The sequence below is a fragment of the Liolophura sinensis genome, chromosome 5 (assembly GCF_032854445.1).
Source record: "Liolophura sinensis isolate JHLJ2023 chromosome 5, CUHK_Ljap_v2, whole genome shotgun sequence".
NCBI lineage: Eukaryota > Metazoa > Mollusca > Polyplacophora > Chitonida > Chitonidae > Liolophura > Liolophura sinensis.
The window spans coordinates 8,021,852-8,028,300 of NC_088299.1; positions in this window are offsets into that span (position 1 = coordinate 8,021,852).

The following is a 6,449-nucleotide window of genomic DNA, read 5'->3' on the forward strand; positions in this document are numbered from 1 at the left end:
TTCCTCTATAGATTTTGTCAGATTCCTGCAGGGAGTTTCATGGCATCCTGAACGACATCGGTCCCTCACAGGGTACTAGCTTCATCTGCGTGTGTTACTCTATCAAAGCCAAGGTCATCTGCACCCAACGGAGAGCCAAGATGGCTCGTCTGTGTTTCTACTGAGTGTTTTTGCCAACATACCCCATTTCCTGGTAAGCAACCCTTCTGCCCGCATAGACGTCGACACCAATGGTACATACTACGAGAGTGAGTTGTCGGTATATGGACGAACACCAGAAATAAATTCAGCGCTGTTTTGGTCTCATTTTATAATATTTGTGGCGATTCCATTTACCATTTTAGCTCTGATGAAAAAGCGCGTCATTTATACGAAAGCAAATCAATAGGGATGGAAGGGGATTCTTCGTCAACGTTTCAAATCTTCTGGCTAACATCAATGCGGTTCTTAACTTCGCTATGTACACCGCCTGTAGTGTCTCTGTAAGACTTCGCCTTCTTTGTCCATGGCGACGGAAAACGTTATCAAGGTCTACGACCAAATCAGGCGTAAACAGCGTTAAAGGTTTCAACAGCTAAGAACGGAAATAGAACGGAAACAGTGGAAATGGCTGACAAGATGACATTTGTCCCGGAACTTGCAAATGTTAGAGCATTTGTTGTAAGAAAATATCAACATACTGTAATTTTTCAACCTTTTCCCATGTTTGCAAGATGTTTATTCAACCATATTCTGAGCGTACTACATTTTTAAAGCCGTGAAATTAACCACCAAATTTTTTGGAAAATTCAAATTAAAAAGGTTTGTAAAATTCACTGAAAGTTGCTTTTTTTATATGCCGAGAGATTGAGGCCTTAGGTGAGTGTACTTCATGGAGTGACTTTGATAACGGGAAATGAAATGTACCTTCTGTTTGTGTTACGATGTGTACGTCTTCCTCTTACTAAAAGTGTACTAGTCTATTGCTGGAAAACAACCTTGACATGGAATTTCACGAATCGGCGAGATAATACTGTACTTTGACAAGCCCTCTTCCGAGTGTGATAAAAATACCAAACTCAGTGTCACTTTCGCCCATTATTTTCCGGCCCTGATCGTCATTATATACTGACCTTTTCCATTCGGGTCAACCATCGTTCCTTGACCCTCACTTATCAATTGTTAAGTCCACACTTTCTCTGTAACTGTGAAAGGTTTTTTACATTAAAGTTCCGGTAAACACTATAAAAATAGGCGAACACATGTCTCTAAACCCGGCCATTACCAGAGCATATATAGACAATGTTTATGTATATATTGTTGATGTCGGCACTTTCATATAAATACTTCGTCCTTGATATATTAAATACCAGCCATTACGGTATGGTTCCTCAAACACTGTCTCAAATAAATACTAAGGACTCAGCCTAAATGAAGATTCAAGATTGCAAAGAGTGTCTTTAGAGTCCACACTATATATAGTTATAAGCTGACAGAGCTAATGCCGCTAACTGTACCACCAGGGCCCGGTTGTTCAAAACTGTTTGAAGACTTAATACCAGTTTTAACTTTAATCCAAGTACTTAAAGCCCAAGCCCAAAAAATAATTGCATTACAGTATATTAAATATGCACTAAGCCTGCTGCGGTTATACTTTAGACTTTGGTCAGCTGTATTGGCTGCTGAATTTGTCTAAAAATTTTAATTATAAAATTGACTTAATACCAGTTTTAGCTAATACACTTCGGAACAACTTGGTCCTGGAAGGTATAATGCTTATAGCCACACAGAGGTCCACAAATAAAAAACCGTCAGATACAGGGTTTCTTGATCACCCGGTTCACACAATCACCTAAATACTTACTGTTTATTCTACTATACTCTCTTTTCTGCCACTGTTAAGCGCACTGTTTGCTGTGTAGCCAAGCAACTGTTACTCATACACTTTACATGGAATCTTGTCTTAGTAATGACTGATTGATTGATTGACAATCAATCGCTAGGACACATGTATGAGGTGCGGATATAGAAATACGGCCATGAGCAGGGAATTCAGCTACACCTTGCTGACAAGCCGTCAACGAGACTTGTGTGGGCGTTTGCCGAGTCTATTAGGTTCGTTGGAAGGCCCCTTGTCTTGCACCAGTCTGGTGTGCATATCTGTACATCACAAGTGGTTTTCCATGCACCCATAAATCTGACAGTCACCGTAAATGAAAAATTCTTCAGTATGGCGTTGAGCGACAATGAAATGAAGAGATAAATCTTGGCTTACTTTTAGGTTTTGATGTACAACTTAAGTACCAACCAATGGTCAATGGAACACGTTCAGTTGCACAACATGGTGTGCATATCTGTGCGTAACACGTGGTTTACGTCGGGCACTCCAGTTTCATGCACTCATAAATCTGACAGCCACTGTATCAGTGAAAAATTCTACAGTATAGCTTTAAGCAACAATCAAATATAAATCTTTGATTACATTCGGATGTACAACTGAAGCATCAACCAGTAACCAAGGGAACATGTTTAGACAACCAGTTTATTATTAGGGGGTTTGTCGCATCACAGAATACTGGGTCTGACAAACCATGTACGGGAATCTACAACTGTTCTCTAATACTGAAAACACACAGCGCTTTCACACGCCAGTGCCATATTTACAGTTCCAGGGACGTGAGGAAGGTAAAACAATATACACATACAATCTTAATCTAGTTTACATATTAAAATAAATTATCCACTGTACACGGGTGTACACACTTAGTACCTAATAAGTCTATACATCGCGGGTGACCAGTCAACATTTCAACAAAGATGGTTATCAGTCGACACATGAGGTGAATTCCCAGGAGGTTTAAAAAAAAGACAAGAAAATCATTAAAGCAACAAGAGCCTATTTCGAGAAAAATCTGCTACAATGTAAGACAATTCAAAGAGACCAGCTCTTTGGAAATCATATAAAAAATGGTGACTCGAAACATAACAAAACACAAAATTTATCCAAACATTTGAAATTATCTTAAAAACGGTGCAAAACCCAAGGAAATGTTATCCAATTCAGAAAATATTCATCTAGGACATGATGTGCAAGACATGTTATTCACATTCTACATAGGTTTCTGCTTGTGACAATTTCTCTCTTCTCATTCGTTACTGAAGCGAAAGCAACAATCATTTGAAACAACAGAATCTACACATGGCCATCAAACGCTGCGTTCAGAGCTGCAAAACTCGAGTAGAATTGCTACAGTTTTACAGGAAAACTGATAGTCAAGCAGATCAACAATAGGTTTTTTCACAAGTCTATGAGATTACTTAATAGTCGCTACTCCTCTAAGTTTCCTACATGTACAGCACACACCCGGGTTAATATACAGAAATGTTAGGCAGTTATGCAGCTGAATATTATTTGATGAGAAACCTGGACATATCTGAAACACACGCATATGTACAATAAAATTAGACTTTCAATTTTACAACTGTTAAAGTTGAAACAGGGTTGCTGTACAAGTTTTCATTCTTATTTACAATTTCCAGTCAACATATAGGGCATTGTCTGAACCACCCTCGTCATGTACTTCACAACTCTTCCAGTTCCGACATGAATAGCAATTTGTCTTCGCACAGTGAATTTGAAGTCACTAGCCAAAAACTAAGACGACTTTATACAATAGCATTATACATATACATTTGTTCACATATACAGACAGAATTCTGACAAATATACATCATTTGTTTTACGTCTGCGTACACAGTGACTGAATACATACAAGTGTACAAAATACGTGTAGTTCTGAATTGGCCGATATGACAACAAAGTGACATCTCTATGTGGCAAGCTGTAGTCGTTTCAAGACAAACTGGGACAACGTGTCCAGTCCAGGTTTGGCAAAAATTTGTTCGGCCCAGGATGTTGGTTTGGGGGGGTCTTCCATAACCGAACAAAATTTGCCAACTTCAGAGCAACCTTGGACTAGTAAAACGCCAGTATGCCACTATACAGGATACCACTGTGTTGTCAGAATCCAACTCGGAAACACCGTACTGATGACTCACAACAAAGCAGTGGTTTTCACCACAACCTGACAAAGAGCCCATTGTCTCTTAGAAAAAGGAAAGTCCACCTCACACTATACATCATCACCTGGTTAAAGGTCACAATTCACATTCACTGTCCAAAGCGTCTGTAAATATTTTCACATTTTAATCCACCCCCCCCCCCAAATAAAAGCTTTCAAAGAAAAAAAAAACGGCTTATCACTCTAAATGCTTAATGCACTTGACGTGCGTAAACACCACATTCTGTGACTTCCATCAATGGATTAACTCTGATTTCCTGAATCGGTGCTTTCTTCCTCCTGCTCAGTACAGTTGCTTGTATATGCGAGTGACGCCTAAAAAAAACAAAACAAAACAAAAAAACCGCATAACGCTCCAAACCCTTAATGCACTTGACGTACGCAAATACCACACTTCGCAACTTTCATCAATGGATTAACTCTGGTTCCCTGAATCGGTGCTTTCTTCTTCCTGTTCAGTACAGTTGCTTGCATAGGCGAGTGACGTTTATGTTTGAGCAATCGGCGATTTTTGGGAACCTAACTACTATCTCCATGTACAGGTCAAATAGGTAATGCTGACGTCATGAAGGACGTCCTTGTCGTGGTACCAACGTGACTGGCTAGCAGTAAAGATGTTAAAATGCTTGCATCGGTTGGTACAGCTATTTTCCCGATTTTCTTATATTTACCAATCTTACGGGAGAGGAATACACCTATACTTGGTCTAAAACTGGAATTGGAAAATCATGGCATCGTCGATTATTTAAGATAGCTTGCCATGAACATATAATGTTCCCTGGGATAACATTGGCTGGAAGGCTGGAAAACGCTCTCTTGGGTGGAATCAATTTAACCATCAGGCATGCTAGTTGAGATGACCTTAGGCATAAGAGACAAGTGAACTATGGACTGCCAAAACAAGTACATGTTTTGTTGTTTCTGCATCTGATTATCTAGTACAGAGGCGCACTGCAAACCATTTCGGGTTTTCCAGGACTTTAGTATTTCCGAATGACAACGAAAACAATTTGTGTCTTTCCCAAGGTACCGGTACTATACGCAATGAATGAATCCGGAAATTGTAGAATTAGTGAAAAGATTTAAGAAAATCTCTAGAGAAATACTCGCTTCAACCAAGTTTCATGTACAAAAAAGAATGAAATATTTGATGATCAGCTGTAAAAACAGGGACTACATCCCATTATACATTATATCTAGAACTATAAGTACCCGTAACATGAAAATAGGATGACGCAAAACAGCCTACAATATGTTATGCATGTACATTATATTTTACATTACATTTTGTTAAAAAGTGTATTATGCCTATCAATTCTTTACGTGTAGCGCTTTTTTCCGTTTTGTAGGTACCCAAAGTTTAGTAGTGTTTAGGTAGTAAAGTACTATTGGCATGATAATACAAGCGAAAGTCACACAGCCATTTCAGTGCTGAACATTTCAGAGTAATCATGAAAAAAAGCATTGATAGGTTTAAGTAACATATCAATAATGAACTGTACAAAATAGATTGATTCTTCCAAATATGCCTTGCCTGTGAAAGAATCAGTGATGTATGGGGTGATAATAAAATTATGTCTCCAGATATATACAGTCAGACATTGTACATAGACGATATGTTGACAACTCCCTGCAAAAATCAAGCGTTCAATGAAAAACGCTTGTGCGGATAAAATGCATTAGCTGTCCTTCATATAAGGGCACACGAAATCCACTTCAGTTCATCAAGGAGCACAAAAACAAGCACAGTTCATTAGTACCACGTATGTCGGCTGTTAAATCCAAAGGCTAAGCCATCTTTGCAACGAGTCACTTATCACCTTGCGGCCAATTAATGTAATCTGGATTACTACGAAGAGATATTGATCTTACAGTCAAGCATACATTTTTACTGTGCCAGTTTTTTTATGCTCTACGTCATTATTCATACCTTTGCATACATGTCTGCAAGTAGATCAAAACCTGTGGGTTTGTGAACTGTTGTCTTCTCCACAGGGTCACCTAAACTCTACATGTGCATGTAAGTCTGGGTTACGTGTATAGATCACATGCGGGTAACAGATTATGCCTTCTCTCAGAAAGCTTTTGTTCATTGCCTTGTCATCACATTAGGTTATAGTCATGACAGTGTACGTTTGTCTTCACCACAAAGTTATAAGTGTTATATATGGCATTTTTTAACTTACGTCTAAATGTGCGGTAAGCTTCTTTCAAGTTTTTTCTTACATCAGCTTCATAGTATAAGTACGTACAACTGTGATTATGATCAATTATTTCTACATGTAATATTTACTTAGATATTTGTGTTAGACATGCTGTGCTGCTGGTAAAATGTGTATAGAACATTGGTAAATGTGTACAGAATATTGCAAAATAGACAGCGTGTTG